Source organism: Myotis nattereri, assembly GCF_964212035.1.
Source record: "Myotis nattereri genome assembly, chromosome: 3".
NCBI classification, from domain to species: Eukaryota; Metazoa; Chordata; class Mammalia; order Chiroptera; family Vespertilionidae; genus Myotis; species Myotis nattereri.
The window spans coordinates 61,559,952-61,577,867 of NC_138077.1; the positions used below are offsets into that span (position 1 = coordinate 61,559,952).

Below are 17,916 nucleotides of genomic sequence, written 5' to 3' on the forward strand. Positions count from 1 at the left end.
ATCAGCTGCCTCCTGCACATCTCCCACTGGGGATGTGCCCGCAACCCAGGTACATGCCCTTGACCAGAATTGAACCTGGGACCCCTCAGTCCACAGGCCGACACTCTATCCACTGAGCCAAACCAGTTTCGGCTGCAAATTACCCTTTTATTATATAAGACAGAGGCCTGGTGCATGGGTGGGGGCCAGCTGGTTTGCCCTGAAGGGTGTCCCGGACAGGTTGGGGGTCCTGCTGGGGTGCCTGGCCAGCCTGGGTGAGGGGCTGAGCGCCGTTTTCATGCTGGCCACATCCCCTTCAGGGAGGGGGGTCTTGCTGGGGTTCCTGCCCAGCCTGGGTGAATGGCTGATGGTTGTTGGCAGGCTGGCCACAGCCTTCAGGGTGGGGGGTCCCCGCTGGGGTGCCTGGCCAGCCTGGGTGAGGTGCTGATGGCTATTTGCAGGCTGGCCAAGCCTCCCAGCAGGGACCTCACCCCATGAGGGTGTGGCCATCTTGGGTGTTCTCCAGCCAGGTTCTGTCCAGGTTCTCCAGCCAGGTTCAGTCACCAGGTTCTAGTCAGGTTCTCTTGCCAATTTCTGTAGTCAGGTTCAGTCCAGGATCTTTTGCCATGTTCTCTCGCTAGGTTCTGTCTCTAGGTTCTGAGGCCAGTTTCTGTCCAGGATCTTTTGCCATGTTCTCTCCAGCGAAGTTCTTCTGTCTCTAGAGAACGTTCTGTGTAGGTTCTGTGCCAATTTCTGTCTCTCTCTCTGTCTCTTGCTGTCTTGTTACATCTGTATTTATATCAGTTGATTCAATCCTATCAATCTCTATTACAAAGGTTAGGGCGTTTCTTATCTCCATTCCAGGGAGTAAAGATTATGTAGCTTAAGCATGATTGTTCCTAGTTAAAGTGATTAATTACCCGCCTGGCACTTAGTTAAGAGGTTTTATTCCCTCCCTAACTTCAGGGGAAAATCCCTACCTGGGGAAACAACCTTTCCCAGAGATGTGACCTTGGTTAAAACACATAGTGCCAAGAAGGTGAGCAAACATATTAAGAACAGTATGCCATATATGCCAGGTCCTTTGAAACAGCAAGGATGGACTGGCTCCCGGCAATGGCCGTTTGCAGGTTGGTCACAGCCCCAGCCACCCAAGCTCCCAGTGGAGGCTGTCTGGAAGCAGGTATCTGGGATTTATTTAGCTTCTATAATTGAAACTTTGTTTCCTTTTGCAGAGGCCACAGCCGGCCAGAGCAAGCGGGAAACTTGGCTTCCTCCATTGCCGTGGCAACCAAGCCTTCTGCTTGCTCCAGCTCCATGACTGCCGGCTGCCATCTTGGTTGAACTAATTTGCATATAGTTGCTCTCATTGGCTGGTGGGTATGGCTTGGGCATAGCAAAGGTACGGTCAATTAGCATCTTTGTCTTTTATTAGTGTAGACTAGAGGCCCGATGAACAAAATTCATTCAAGAGTAGGCCTCTCTTTCCCTGACTGCTAGCACCGGCTTTTCTCTGGCACCTGGGACCCGGGCTTCCCTTCAGCACCTGGGACTCGTGCTTCCTTCCAGCCTCTGGCAGGCACTTAAACCAAGGACCTGGGCTTCCCTTGCAGCCTTGGCATCATCCGAAGGTTTTCTGGAAGGACATCCGGAAGGATGTCCAGTCTAATTAGCATGTTATGCTTTTATTATTATAGATTATTGCATTTTCCATACAAACAACTGTAGACATACTTTTGCCCTCCCCTGTATTTTTCTCCAATATAACAGTCCAGGTATGTCTAAGTCATTAAGTGGCTCTGCTTTATGGTATCATTCAGGGACCTAAGTTTTTTTCATTTTCTTATTCTTTCTTTCCTGCAGTATTGTATTCATCTGCATGGTCAGAACCAAGACAACACAACTACCAGATCTAGTCCACAGTAAGTGACTTCATCTATAATTATAATGATGATCTAGAAATTACCCCAATTATTTCTCTTAATCCTATTGCCAGATCATAGTTACATGGCCAAACCTAGTTACAAAGGAGGATGGAAAATGTGGTCTCTAGCTTTGTTACCTTCTAAATCAATGGAAAGAAAAACAAAATAAATATTAGAGCTCCACTTCATATTTTAATACACAATGTTCTCATTTTTTAATTTTCTAAATAGTTTATGGTTTATTTTATTTCTTTGATTCAATAGTAATTTGGGAGAATTTTTAAATTTCATTAATTTGAGTATTTAAGAAGTATTACATTAAAAAAAAATTTTTTATTATTACTGATTTTTAGAGACAGAGGAAGAGAGAGGGAGAGGGAAACATTGATGTGACTCCTGCATGCCCCTACGAGGGATCTAGCCAGAATCCTGGGCATGTGCCCTGACTGGGAATTGAGCTGGCAATCTTTTGGTGTAAGGGACGATGCCTAACCAACTGAGTCACACCAGCCAGGGTTTTAAAAAGTATTTATTACTAATTTATAACTTAATTCTCTAGTGCCTAAATAACTAAATCTGTTTACTTTTTTCTTTTTTGATAAGAGAGCTTGGGCCCTTATCAATTTTTACAAATGTTCCATGATTCTTGAAAAGGAAGTCTAAAATCTGTTTGTAGAATTAAAAATCCAAATGTGCCTTGTAATAATTTTCTTAATTATATTATCACTTGTCAACTTGTCAACATATTTCAATACTTTTTATCTGTTGATTGAGCAAAAGAGAGAGTTGCATTGAAATTTCCCTAATAATTGTCTCTCTAACATTTTTGCTTTATGTAGTTTTATTTTGTTATTTAACACATAAAATTCTATGATTCTTTGATTCTAAAAGTTGTAAGTTTTGTAAGTATAAAATAACTGTTTATTATTTTTTATGTAATATTTCATACTACTGCTATTGAGTTTTTGCTTTGTTTTATTGGTTTATTGAGTTTAGGAGGAAAAATATGAATTATTTTGGGGTGTAAGAAAATATATTCAGTATGAAATGTGCTTGGTGAGTGGAGGAAGAGTGTATGAAACATTTTGAATAATAATAATAAAAGAAACTTTAGGGACTTCCTGGCAAAAAAGGAACTGGGACACCCTTTCTTTCCCCAAGGTTCAAGTTACTGAAACCTATCAATATAGACAAGAGTGACCTACCCAGATTCTAGTGACTTGGAACAGATAAACTTCCTGAGATAACATTACCAGGGCTGAAATCAGCTGCACCAATAGACTAAGTTGGTTGCTAAAGGTGAAATGTGCTCTTAGGTTCCTGAGACAGTGGGCATAGACCTTTCCCAGTCCAGTCATTTTTAGGCTAAGCTTTTGCCCAGAAGAACCAGGTCTACTGGTGAATCTAAACTGCTTTGAAATTCAAGATCCCACGTGTATGTTAGCTAAGAACACTTGGTGGACCCTAGCCAGTTTGGTTCAGTGGATAGAGCATCTGCCTGCAGACTGAAGGGTTCCGGGTTCAATTCAAGTCAAGGGCATGTACCTTGCTTTCCCTGGCCCAGGCCCTGGTCAGGGCACATGCAGGAGGCAACCAAGCAATGTGTCTCTCTCACATCAATGTTTCTCTCTGTCTTTCCCCCCTCCCTTCTACTCTCTAAAAATCAATGGAAAAATATTCTTGGGTGAGGATTAAAAAAAGAAAAGAACACTTGGTGGGTCATAACAGAGAGGTTATTAGAAACCCTTTAAATCTGGCTCCTGTGTTGTTTTGATAATTTCTTGCTTTTACGCACAGTGTGTCTACATCTTACACATTTACCTTTCCTACCCAAACACGGATTCAGATATTTTTCCTAGAAGTCATGGATCCTCTTAATTACGAATGGAATTTAGAGATCATAATATGGACACTGAAGATACTAATTGCTACTGAATTGCCATTGGTTTTAGCCCTCTTCAGTGGACAAAACTAAAAAGTATATATTTTTTTGCAATGGGAAATGAAATCAAGAGTTATTGCTCATCTATCCAACTCAAATTAAAGATTATAGTTTTTGCTTATCCTGACAATCTTTGATTCTCATGATATTAAAAACAATGTTCGGTCCTTTTTCACTCTATCAATCATCTACTTTTCTTTCTATTCTTATGTATGTATGTATGTATGTATGTATGTATCTGTCTGCATATATTATTTTCTTTCCTAATACTAGTTTTAGTCATTTTTGGGATCCTGTTTAGAGACCAGTCATTTCCCCTTCCTAAGCAGCTGATTACCACCCTCCAACTATTTTCCTTATCACAGCCCTCATGCTCTGGGGTTTCTGTGTACCTGCTGGAATCATCCTGGAGCCAAGTATCAGATAACAAGGGATACCCCCTATGCCAGTGATGGCGAACCTATGACACGCGTGTCAGAGGTGACACGTGCACTCATTGTTTTGGTTGATTTTTCTTTGTTAAATGGCATTTAAATATATAAAATAAATATCAAAAATATAAATCTTTGTTTTACTATGGTTCCAAAGATCAAAAAATTTCTATATGTGACATGGCACCAGAGTTAAGTTAGGGTTTTCCAAAATGCTGACACGCCAAGCTCAAAAGGTTCGCCATCACTGCCCTATGCCAAGGAATCTGCAAAATCATTCAATTAGGCAATCCACAAGGATCCCGTGAAATCTAGCTAACCCCAGCCTGCTTGCTATACATAAAATGTCCCCTATACCTCCAGTTTGCTGTTATCTTGTTCCTAGTAAAACCTCTTATGTGACTTGTGTGTGAGCCTTTTCCTGTTCTGAGCTGTAAATAACAAAGAGTTCTGCCTTTCATCTATCCAAGTGTCTTTGTTTAGTGTCTCACCAGCAAAAGATCTTCAAATCTTATAAAATATTAGTGGTCCAGTGCAAGAAATTCATGCATGGGGGGGAGGGTGTCCCTCAGCCCGGCCTGCACCCTCTCCCATCTGGGACCTCCATGGGGGATGTCCAACTGCCAGTTTAGGCCCGATCCCTGAACTGGCAGTTGGACATCCCTCTCACAATCTGGGACCGCTGGCTCCTAACTGCTCACCTGTCTGCCTGCCTGTCTGTTTGCCCCTAACCACTTCTGCCTACCAGCTTGATTGCCCCCTAACTGCTGCCCTGCCAGCCTGATTGATGCCTATCTGCTCCCCTGCCAGCCTGGTAGCTCCCAACTGCCCTCCCCTGCTGGCCCGATTGCCCCCAAGGCTTTTATTAGTATAGATATGACCTTTCACAGAAAATTTCACTTACCCTGCTTTACAATAAGGGTGTGACGATTGAATCATTGGGGCCAGACACCAAGATTTCCTTTCTTTGAATAGTGGAGGGAATAATTATCTTGTCTTTAAGTTGCCCTGAACATCAAATGAGATAATGACTTAGAAAAGTATAAAAGCACCATATAAAGACAACTGTCTTTTTCATGTACTGAAAAGACAATAAAGTGGTAAAATGAAAAACACTATTTGTATCCTCCCCCTTCCTTTCTTTACAGCCTTTACTTAAACTTAGAAATTTATAAAAATTTCACTCCTATTTTCATTCCTTTACATTCAATATTATTTTGTATTAGTTTCAGGTTTTATATTAGTTACAGAATTCTGGTTAGACAATCATATACTTTACAAGGTGTTCCCTGATATTTCCAGTACCCACCTGGCTTCATACCATCATTACAACACTATTGACTGTATTCCCTATTTAAGTGACAATAGGTTTACAGGTTCCTTCCAATCTTCCTTTTGTGTTGCTCGCCCTTCCTTTTCTTTCTCACTCCTTCCCTCATTTTCTTTTCTTTTTAAGAGAAGTAAGCCTTTATTTTCTTGTTTCTCAAATAGAGATGGCTGAGCTGGTTGCTTTTTGGTAATTAATCAAAGAAACCAAATCCCATATCCCTGTGCAACTCCTCTGACTCTTCCTTCGCTTCACCCTTGGCTGGGGCAGCAGCAGCAGTAGGAGCAGCAGTGGTGGCGGCAGCCACAGGGGCCGCAGCCACAAACCCAGATGGATCAGCCAAAAAGGCCTTGACCTTTTCAGCAAGTGGGAAGGTGTGATCACTCTTCACAGACAAATCCAGAATTCACTGTCCCCATTGATGATAGAATGGGGTACTGACGCAACAGTTGGGTAACCAATCTGAAGGCATATGCTGGCAACATTGCGGACACCCTCCAGGAAGTGGGAATGCAGTTTCCTCTGTGATGTCAAGCACTTCCGGGTTGTAGATGCTGCCATTGTCCAACACCTGCTGGATGATCAGCCCAGAGGAGAAGGGGGAGATGTTCAGCTTGTTCAGCAGTGTGGCTTCGCTGGCTCCCACTTTATCTCCAGTCTTAATCAGCTGCTCATCACTCAGGATTTCAGTGGTGCTCCTGGAGATTTTAGGGGTGATGCCTAAAGCCTGGAAGAAGGAGGTCTTCTCTGGCCCCAGACCAGTGTTCTGGGCTGGCACAGTGACTTCACAGTGGGCAATGGCACCAGCAGGGGCAGCAGCTGGCACCTTATTGGCCAGCAGCATGTCCCTGATCTCAGTAAGGCCCTCCTTGGTGAACACAAAGACCACATTCTCCCGGATATGAGGCAGCAGTTTATCCAGAGCTGGGTTGATTTCCAGATGACCATGGATGGCCTTGCACATCATGGTGTTCTTGCCCATCAACACCACAGCCTTCCCGAGGAGGGACATGCAGATCTGATGCATCTGCTTGGAACCCACATTGTCTGCTCCCACGATGAAGCATTTTGGATAATCATCCAGAAGTTGGATGATCTTAAGGAAGTAGTTGGACTTCCAGGTTGCCCTGTCTTTGCTGGGCAACATGGCGGTGCATTAGGGATTGCCACACAGGGTTTAAAGATGATGTCACTCCCACGAGGACACCTGGCAAGAGGAAACCCTCATTTTCTTTATATAGTACCTCAATTAGCCCTCAAAGGTCAGCGAAGGCACTGGGACACACTGAATCCATTTTACAGACCAGGAAACTGAGGCCAATTCCAGTTGGCTGCGGAACTTGACTCAGCGCACAGAGAGCCCTCAAAGTCATGCTCTCTGCCCTTCCTAAGGGGCAGCCATGGGGCAAACAGAACAAACCTCTCGGGCAGGCTTCCGAGCCTCGTTCTCAAGCACCTCTTCATCGTCATCGCCGACGCTCCACATTCTTTCCTCTCCCCTGCCCCCATTCTTTACTGCCCCCCCTTCTCTGGAGCAGGTGGTAGGCTTCACACTCACCATGCAGGCATGCGCTGTGGTGGGGCAGGACGGGCCCAGGCTTGCTTTTGGGCCAAGGCGGGAGCAGGGGTATCTGCCTGTCAAGTGCATAGGCCACTGGGGCGAGGCCGGGTTAGCACCGGGAGTTTCTCCTAACCGCAGCAGTCGGGTACCCAGCGGTGTGGTGCTCCTCCACTGAGGTAGCACCGCCCCTCAACCCCCGCCTCAGGGTTGTGGGTCTGCCTGGCATCCTTCCATCTTGTTCCCCAGGCGGGGCAACACCCATCTTGGGGCACTGCAGAACCTCACTCTCCGTGAGCGAGGCAGATCCCGGCCCGCCTGCCCCCCCGCCCCAGCCTGAGCCCCCTCTGGCACACCCCGCCTCACCACTGCTCTGCGCCCTTGGGCCGCCCGCCTCCTGGCCAGCAGCTTCACCGAAGCCACGGCGTTTGCCCAGGAGCCTCCGCTAGGAAAGCCCTGCAACCAGGCCTCTTGCTGCTGCTAGGTCTCCACCCTCACCTGGTTCACCTCCTTTCTTCCACATTTGCCTTTCATCCATCCCTCTCTCCTGCAGTGCTTGAGCTCCAGGCTGAAAGAAAAGGAACAAGGCCAAGAAGGACAAAGCCCAAAGGAAGTGAGTCTTGAACCCCCGCATCCCACTCTCTGGATTTCCTCCTGCACCTCCTCTCTGTTTCACGGCTTGAACAGGCACCAGGTTCTGGCACCCTGCAGCCCAGCCACATGGCCTCCGGCGACCTGGTGGAGGAGTCAGTCTCCAAAGCTGTGTCTCAGCAAACCCATGCCGGCTGGAGAGGGCTGTTGGAGGAGGAGGAGAACCAGTCTGTCATTAGCTCCCCAACTCCAAAGGAGGCACCACAGGCTCCTGTCCCTGGCAGCTGTGGCCCCGCCCCCATCCCTGCTGCCTGCTAAGTGTTTGTGGCTGTTTCAGAGTCCCGGTTAATTAGCATATTACTCTATTATATAGATAAATGCTCTCTCTCTCTCTCTTAGTCTCAAAATAACAAAAGCAATATTAATATCAAGAATAAGGTGAATGTGGCTTAGGTACCTTTGTGGTTATTTTGTTTTTAGAGCAATTCCCACTAGGGAGGTGCAGCCCCAAATACTGTGTGTTTCAAAGTTCTCTTAAAATACATCTCTTCACTTGAAATAATGATCTGTATGGCTTTGCCTACAATTTGATATGGCATTAAGCTAATTTGTTTCAGCTTTTTTTTAAAAAAAAGATTGTGTTGCTTTTCAAAAATTTAATTTAAAATCATGCAAAATATTTACATAGTTTCAAAGTTAAATGTATAAAGAAACATGTATTGAGACATCTAACTTTGATAACTATCCCCAAACTCTCTCCTATTCTGTCTTTTTGCTATTGGTTATCAGTTTTACTAGGTCTTGAATTTTCATCCCATGGTTTCTTTATGAAAAGTGTGTATGTACACACACAGAATTATACACACATATACATTGTTCTTATGTGGCTTTCATTGAAGGTAGCATTCTATGAACACTCTCATGTACCTTGCTTTCTTAATTAATATTTGCTGAAAATGGCTCTATATAGTCATTATTCTTATTTATTAAATATTTATTGCTTAGAAGAGTTTTACATCTACAGAACTGCAAAGATGGTATGAAATATGACCACATACTTTGTATTCACTTTCCTCTATTACCATCTTGCATTAACATGATAATTGTTTTATAATAGATGAACCAACATTGATATATTATATATTATTATAGTATTACCAATATATTGTCATTGTAATATATTATTAATAATACATAATCTATATAATAAAAGCCTAAGCACCATTACAGTGGAATGACCAGAACATATGGTTGTGCACTGATCACCAGGGGGAAGATGCTCAATGCAGGAGCTGCCCCCTGGTGGTCAGTGCTCTCCCAAGAGGCGAGTGCCACTCGGCCAGAAGCTGGGCTCACGACTGGCGAGCACAGCAGTGGTGGCAGCAGCCTTTCCCCACTCCATGGCAGCGCTAAGGAGCCGCAAGCTGAGCAGTAAGGAGTAGTGAGCAGGTGGGTGGTAAGGAGCGAGGGGTCCTGGACTGTGAGAGGGCACAGGCCGGGCTGAGGGAACCCCACCCTGTGCACGCATTTTGTGCACCAGGCCTCTAGTCATCATTATAAAATATAATATACTATATAACATGTAAGAATGGCAATAATATACATTAACAATATATTATTATATCATTGCCAATATATTATTATTAATGAAATTTCATATTTGACTCAAATTTACTTAGATTTTCATCTACTCTCCTTTCTCTGTTCTAGGATACTATTTGGGACATCACATTGCATTTACTAGTAGTTGTTATTTCTCTTGAGACACCTCTTGGCTGGAATAGTGATTCCAACTTCCCTTGTTTTTGATGACTTGGTTTTTAGGAATACTGGACAGGTATTTCATAAAATGTCTCTCTATTGGGATTTGTCTGATTTTTTTTTTTTTTATGATTCATCAAACTAATATATTTTCAGAAGAAAGGCTACAGAGATAAAGTGCAATTTTAAACTGTCATATAAAGAGTTCATAGAACCAACATAACTTACTGCTATTTATGTTGACCTTGGTCATCTAGCTGAGGTAGAATTTTTCAGATTTCGCCACTATAAAGTTACTCTTTTTCCTCCTTTACATCCCTTTTTTTTTTTTTTTTGGAAGACACTATGTGCAGCCCACAATTATAATGGAGAGATATGCTCCATTTGTTGGGAGTGAAGTGCTATATAAATTATTTGGAATTCTTCTGCATGAGAGTTTTGTCTTTTCTCCACATTTATTTATTTATTCAATCATATATTTACATTGCTATGGACTTCGGGATATTTATTTTATAATTTGGACTATAGTCCGATACTACTTTATTTCTGCTATTGCTGACAATGTCCTTGTTTTGGCAATTGTGATCTCTTTCAGTTGATTTATGTGGGTATTTTTTAATACACCAGAAATATGGGTTTTATTTATTATTTTTGAACACTCCCTTACTTTTTGGTACAAAGTGCTCTAGATTCACATTGTCTAATTCCTATCCTCATTCTAGAAGCAGCCATTTCTCCAAGGAGCCGAGGTTCCTTTTATTGGAGAATGGTATTAAAAACCAATATCTGGTCACAAGATACACTCATTTCTACTGGGATGTCAATCCTTCTAGGCCCTTGCAACTGACAGAGCAAGGAAATATATATGGGTGTACTAATACATTTATATACAACTAGAGGCCCAGTGCATGAAATTCATTCACAGGCAGCATCCCTAGGCCTGGCTGGCAATTGGCCAAACTGTGGGATGATCATAGGGGTGACCAGTGGGGTGACTGAGGGGCCCCGCTGGCACCCTCCTTGGCTGGCCTGGGACCTGGGGGCTGAGAGCAGCTCCTGTGTTGAGCATATGCCACCTGGTAGTAAGTGCATATCATAGCAACCAGTCATTCTGCTGTTTGGTCGATTTGCATATTAGGCTTTTATTATATAGAACTAGAGGCCTGGTGCATGAAAATTTATGCACTGGAAGGGGTGGTCCTTCAGCCTGGCCTGCCCCCTCTCACAGTCTAGGAATCCTCAGGGGCAGGAGGTGACCCAGCAATCAAGGAAAGGTGACGCCCCATCACACTTCTGCTGCTGCCACTGCCAGCAGCGCAAGCCTCAGCTCACCCTGGTTACTTGAGCCTTGGGCAGCCCTGGGAGGCTGGGCAGCTGCCATCTGAGGCTTGCCTGCGCCTCAGGCCAGCCCTGGGCAGCTGGGGGGCTGAGGGCACTGGGCACCACCATCTTGTCGCTGTGGGTGCTGCCATCTTTGAGGATGTGGCAGTCAATTAGCATATTCCCTCCTTATTGGCTTTGCGCACCACCATCTTTGAGACAGCATGAGGGTCAATTAGAATATTCCCTTTTTATCAGATAGGATGCTTATAAATAATTCTACAAGTAATTTGCTGTATCTATATTAGTTCATACTGGTGTTCCCAACTAATTAATTGCCATGTGATTCATTCCAGCTTCTTTTTCCTACTTTATATGTCAACTCCCACTAAAGCTTAATGAGAAACCTGTTAACCCAAGGAAAACAACTTTAGGAACAAGTGTATAGTGCTTACTGGTAATGTCTGTTTATTCATTTTTCTTTTTTCCTCTTTAGTTGGTAGACTTCAGTTATTTCCAAAGAGACTTAGATAAACACCTCTTTCCCTCAACCTCTTCAGTAAACTTGTTTCATATATTTGTAATACAATTAAAATACTTTTGTCAGTCTGCATTGCATGCTGAGTTTCTCTAACCAGAAGGTTGTTTGTTTGTTTGTTTTCTCAGTCTTTGTGCTATAAAGTTCTATGGATTTTGACATTTGTATAATGTCATATATTGACCATTATGTGATGCAGAATAGTTTCACTTCTTGGGAATGAGGAAACCTTTTATTTAACACATTCGTTCAACTCCTGGCAGTCACTGACCTTTTTACTCTCAGTGTTTTGTCTTTTTCAGATTATCATGTAATTGGAATCACATAGTACAAGGCCTCTTCAGAGTCTCTTCATTCACTTAGCAATATTCATTCAAGATTGTTCCACAAATTGATAGTTCTTTTTTCTTTAAGTCACTGAACATTATTTCATTGTATGGATATACAAAATTGTTTATCCACACACCTATTGGAGATAATCTTGATTGTTTCCAGTTTTTGGACATTGTGAATGGGATGCTATAAATATCTGTGTTCAGGTTCTTGGATAGATGTAAGTTTTGACTCAGTCGGATAAATCTTTAGGAGCATGATTGCTGGGTTATATAGTGAGACTGTGAAAATGGGGCAATGAATCCTAATAATGTACTTTATTTAACCCAGTATGTTAGTACCTATTTTTCATCTATATAAAATAGATCTTTCAATTTTATAGTTTGGTTTTTACTTTTATTTTTTTTTTAAATCATATCTTAACCTGCCATGGGCTAACAAAATTACCACAGTAATTTTTTAGTGTATCATAGGGAGACATATACACAGATTTTGAGAACCAAGTACTATGATATAGTAACCCCTAGCAATCAGCCTGTGTTAAATTCATTCTTGTTTCTTCTATTTTTGTTTTGTGCCACTCCTTCAATTCGTGATCAGGAGCAGGCATTTTTAGCAATGAGCACAACTTTTCTCTTCTTGTGGCAATTTCTCTCAAGCACATTTACTGAATGCCATTATAAGGTCCCTAGCAAAAAAAAAAAAAAAATTGTTAAGATTATCACTGATTATTGCTAGAAAACTCTTTAGCATTAGAGATTTCTTCTAGATAATAAAACAGTTTCAGTTCAAATATTTTTATTTATGCTATGAGGTAATTTGGACAGAACTCTATAATGATTTTGGCCTGCTACAAAGTCATAATTCTAATATAAGAATTTTCTTTTTCAAAAAGCCATGTTACCCAGCATGCCATTTCCCTCCCCTTAATCTATAGCTTCGCTTTTTTAACAGAAAACCTTATTAATCCAATAGCAGTTTATTTAGGATAGCAAGAGGACTGCTAGTCCCTAGATATCAGATGCTCTGTTAGTTTAATAAAATTTTTTTTTATAATCTCAAGCAAGTTAATTGCAATTCTGTATTTTTTTTCTTTCTTTGCTCCCCTGTGTTAAGAATTAATAAGACTTTTACTGTATTATGTTAGCATTTTCCTGATATTCAAATAAAGCTTGTAGAACTGTAGCTTCTAGTGTAATTCTTTTTTACATTTTAAAATGATGGTAGTTCTCTTATTTTTATAAAATATTCTACTTGTTTTCCATAATGTCTCAAATTATTACCAATAGCTATGTACATAATTTTATGGGTTCATATTTTTCTTTGTCTAATTTAATCTATTTTATAATTTCACCTACAAGATAAATTAGGAGTACATTCTAAGTATTTTCTTCCAAAAGTATTGTTCTCCTTATAGGAACAGTCACTATAGATTTTCTTTAACTAGCACACTCACCTCTTGCCAAAGTGCTGGAATAAGGGCAATTTGTGCATGTTTGTATCCTGAAAAGACAGAGTGTACAGAGATGGAGAGCCTAACATATCAATGAGGAAACTGGTAACTGTGAGAGGGAGGGAAAGGATCAAAAGCCCTGCAAAACATATCTTACTTTAGCAATTGGGAGGTGTATTTCTTTCATAACTACCTTTATATGTTAGGTAATTAATAGTCAGAAAATCAGGACTGGCACTTAAGGAACACCAAGTTTTCCCATATTTATGGATAGGATGCTGAAAAACCCACAGGCATCTATTCCACTTTGCCACCTTTCTTGTGATCAGGGACAATTAGAATAGTATAGAAATATGACAGGGCTTAGGGAATAGGAAAAAGTGGCCTGGTGTGCTAGTATTGAGCTGCACCCTTCCAAAGCTCACTAAGAGCTAAGGAAAACTAATGCAAAGAGAGCAATACCTATGTACAGGCAGGACACATTTCTGCATGTCAAGATATTTAAAGATAGCAGAAACATTCAGGTCCATATATGATAAATAAACACAGGCACAGATGAGCCAACAAATAAAAGCCGGTTACCTACAAATGACAAAAATCAATCTGATTTCAAATTTCTCTAAAACATTAATCCCTCAAAATAAATCCTCTGTGGGTTTATCTAGTTAATTTGTTCTCTTCTGAAGGATACAGAGAATTGTTCAGATAAGCATAGACAGCAGAAAAATCATATTCCTTACTGAAAATCTTCTTTAGATATTTCAGTGTACACAATTGGAAACTTCAACAAAGTAAAGTTGTAAATAATCATTGATATTGTTTAATATATATTTTGTGTAACTTCCAATTAATTTTATTTGTATTAATTTGTTGCATGCAAATTATGGAAAAATCAATTAATGCAAAATCATTCATAATGAAAGCAGCAATCTCCTGCTCCATCCCCCCAATCTCATCGTCCTTTTGCCAGAGGCAACATCTTGCAATTCTTGAGCCTCTTTCTTTTGGTATTTTAATACATATTTCTATATAACACTTACAATTCAGTTTTTAAACTATAAGATTCATACATTATTTATTGGCATTTTTAAATTAGAGCTGATAATTTATCTTTTCTAAATAAAAGATAAATTTCTATTATAGTTATAGCACATTTTTGTTAAATACAAATATCTATTCTTTATTTAGTTAAATGAAGAATTCAAATTACTATGATTATGCAAATATGATTCTTTGTTGAGCAAAGTAGTTTACTGTGATTACTTTTTACCTTTAAATACAAATGTTATTTTCTTAGATATAATAATTTTTTATTATTTAATTTCTTTAGTTTTCTATAAAGATAAGGTTATTTTTTCCTGAGACTTGAATATATCTTCCAAAAACCCCAATATATATTCCAAATACACACACATATTAGGTATGTCCTTTCCTACTTTATAATTGCTATTATCATTCTTCTTATTTAAATCATGGAGACCATCCTTCTTTACTTTTTCTACCTTCTCCTAGAATTTGCACTGTCTTTTTTTCTTCTTCAAACTCTCACCCTGGGTTTCCTTGTTATTTATGTTTGCAGATCCAAGTCTTTATGCATTGCTCTCTCATTTTGCAAAAGTAAACTTCTTAATAAAGTCTTTGATAGGTATATTTTTGGATTCTTCGAATTCTGAAATTGGCATTATCTTATTCCCATCTTTTTTATTTAAAATTCAATTGAATGGAGAATAATGCATGAGAATTTATTTTTCCTTAGAATTTTAAAAATATTGCTCCATTTTCTTCTGGCATCATTACTTTTTGTAGAAAGCTCCTATTACCTTGATGTTTTCCTCTGTAATTTTTAGCATATCCTGGAATTTTACAGTGGTATGTCTTTGTGAAGGTTGCTTAATGATCTATGTGTAGGTGCAGGAGAGAGGTTCGCTATTTTAACAGTTGTGTATAAAGATTTCAAGCAATCATTCTGTGCTAGACCCCATTTTCCACAATGTCCTTTGCCTCTGAGTGTTGAGCCTAGAAGTTCTACAGCTCTAATGGGGTCAGGTATTACAGATACCTGCCACTAGAGGCACTTAAGTAGTAACACGTCTATTACTCCTCCTGTTTAGGTTTCTGACTCTCAAAACTATGTTTATATCTCACATTTATTTTTGCTTCCTCTCTAGATTTCTGTGTGTGTGTGTTGTGTGTGTGTGTGTGTGTGTGTGTGTGTGTGTGTGTGTGTGTTAGTATTGGTTTAAGTTTATGAATATTCTATTAGTAGGGTTTAATTGTGAGCACAGATAGTACATGTTGTCCACCTACAGGTGTTGATTGAAAACAAAACTGATTTTATGGTTACAAAATAGCATGCAAATATAAACCATCTAATAAGTAAAATAAATAATTATTAATTAAAATCTACTTATATAAAAACAATGGGTGGTGTTCCTCACATACAGAGGAACAGCGACCAGCAGAAGGAAGTCAGTCCTACAGGGGTTGTCTTGGCAACGGCTGTGCCCTCCCCCAAGCTGTTTCCAGGAGCTGTTTCCTGTAAGGGCGGAGTTTGAGGCAGGAACCTGCCCTGGGAGCATGGAGGCAGATCTTTCTAAAGTTTGAATCTGAGTGGGGTGGCTGAAAGGCTTAGAAAAGACAGACACAAGAGAATGAAAGCCGGGTCTTGGTGGGGATGCAGCTTCTCTGAGAGACAGCGATCACACCCACAGCCATGCCTTTAGTTTATAGTAGATGCTACGAGACAAAGTAAGGGCGTGACCAAGATGTTTACGAACATTCTCCTGGGTTTCAATCCTACTCAACTACATGCACCTGAACTCTATCAAGCCCACATCACTCAGGCACGTTGGGCCATGTGTTCGGACCATAGGTTCAAGCTTACAACTACAGCTGTTGGCTGTAATTGTGCTGGGAGGGCCCTGCCTTCCAAGCTGGGACTTGCACGTGGCAATGAGAGGACTGTGCCCTCTCATCAGTCCAAGGCTTGAACCTGTTCAAAACACTGTAGCAGTTCCCCACAGTAAAGTTTTAATTCTGTTTCTTTGTTACTAATGTTGTGGCCCCACTCCATAACAAAGAAATAAAGGAAAGTTTCCCCATTGAATTTCTGAATAGTATTACTCCTTCAGGAATGCCATGTCATAAATTAAAATTGAAGTGGGTGCAATCATCATGCTATTGAGAAATCTCAACAGTAAATGGGGTTTTTGCAATGGTACCAGATTTATTATCAAAAGATTACGACCTAATCTAATGACCTAAGATTACGACATTATTGAAGCTGAAGTATTAACAGGATCTGCAGAGGGAGAGGCTGTTCTGATTCCAAGAATTAATTTGTCCGCATCTGACACTGGCCTCCCATTTAAGTTGATTCTACGATGGTTTCCCGTGACGCCAGCATTTGTGATGACTATTAATAAATCACAAGGACAAACTCTAGACAGAGTAGGCATGTTCCTACCTGAACCCGTTTTTGCACCTGGTCAGTTATATGTTGCTTTCTTTCAAGTTTGGAGACCATGTAATGTTACAGTTAAAGTTCTAAGTACTTCATCACAAGGGAAATTAGTCAAGCACTCTGAAAGTGTTTTCACTCTTAATGTGGTGTACAGGGAGATATTAGAATAAGTTGAATCACTTTATCAGTCATTGTTTGCATCACTGTTGTTTTTATATCATGTTTTTTTTTCTTTTCATATCATGTTTTGTCGTTTTTATATCAGGCCTCTGTTATTGTTATATCCTTTTGTTACTCTTTATTTATTTTAATAAATTTATATATTATTTTCATATACATTTTACTAATTTCCTTTCATCTCTCACATTTCTATTATGGAGAAAGGGCAAATAGCAATGTTAAAATATCTCTGCTAATTCCCTTTTTAAAAATATATATATTTTATTGATTTTTTACAGAGAGGAAGGGAGAGGGTTAGAGAGTTAGAAACATCAATGAGAGAGAAACATCGATCAGCTGCCTCCTGCACACTCCCCACTGAGGATGTGCCCGCAACCAAGGTACACGCCCTTGACTGGAATCGAACCCGGGACTCTTGAGTCCACAGGCCAATGCTCTATCCACTGAGCCAAACCTGTTAGGGCAATTAATTCCCTTTTAATGTGCACGAATTTTGTGCGCTGGCCTACTAGTATTATATAATAGTAAACTAGGACTAAAATCACTAATTATAAAAAAAAAAAAAGACATGGAAGAAAGAAGAAAGTGATCAGTTTTTGTTTTTGTTTGTTTTTCAATTATTGACCTAAGTAAATAGCCATAGGTCCCTGGGGAGAAAGACTAGAAGAGTAATTACCATGTATTTGCTGAAGGAAGAATACCAAATAGTCTTCTTCCTTGGCATCTAGAATCTCCTTCAGTCAATGAATTCTGTGTCTGAAAATTGAGGTCCTATAATTACTCTTGACATTAGTAAACCCAGATCTGTAATTACAGCTCTAAGTACCAGTCATGGTCTAGAGAGGAGAGCTCAAACTGAATGTGGTAGTGATCTTGGTGCCCTCTTTAACAGCACAATCTTTGGGCATTTCTGGATTTTTAATACCTTTTACACCTTTATCCATTGGAATTTATATATTTTAACATTAATTTGTGCTGACCATCACTTTTCTCAAGCTTTTATCAGATACCCTAGCAGCATGTTTATCCTATCTTCTGGAATCTTTGCCAATGTGTCCCTATACTGTGAAACAGTGTCCTCAAAGTGATTGGCTTTGTATCATCATACTTTAGAT

General features: G+C 40.3%; 1 pseudogene across 1 annotated transcript; it reads right to left on the reverse strand.

The window, feature by feature from the left end:
• Positions 1-5,797: 5,797 nt before the first annotated feature.
• On the reverse strand, positions 5,798-6,794 carry LOC308517178 (large ribosomal subunit protein uL10-like; annotated as a pseudogene). Its single transcript has one exon. The product of its transcript is annotated as a large ribosomal subunit protein uL10-like (transcript).
• Between the last annotated feature and the right edge of the window lie 11,122 nt (positions 6,795-17,916).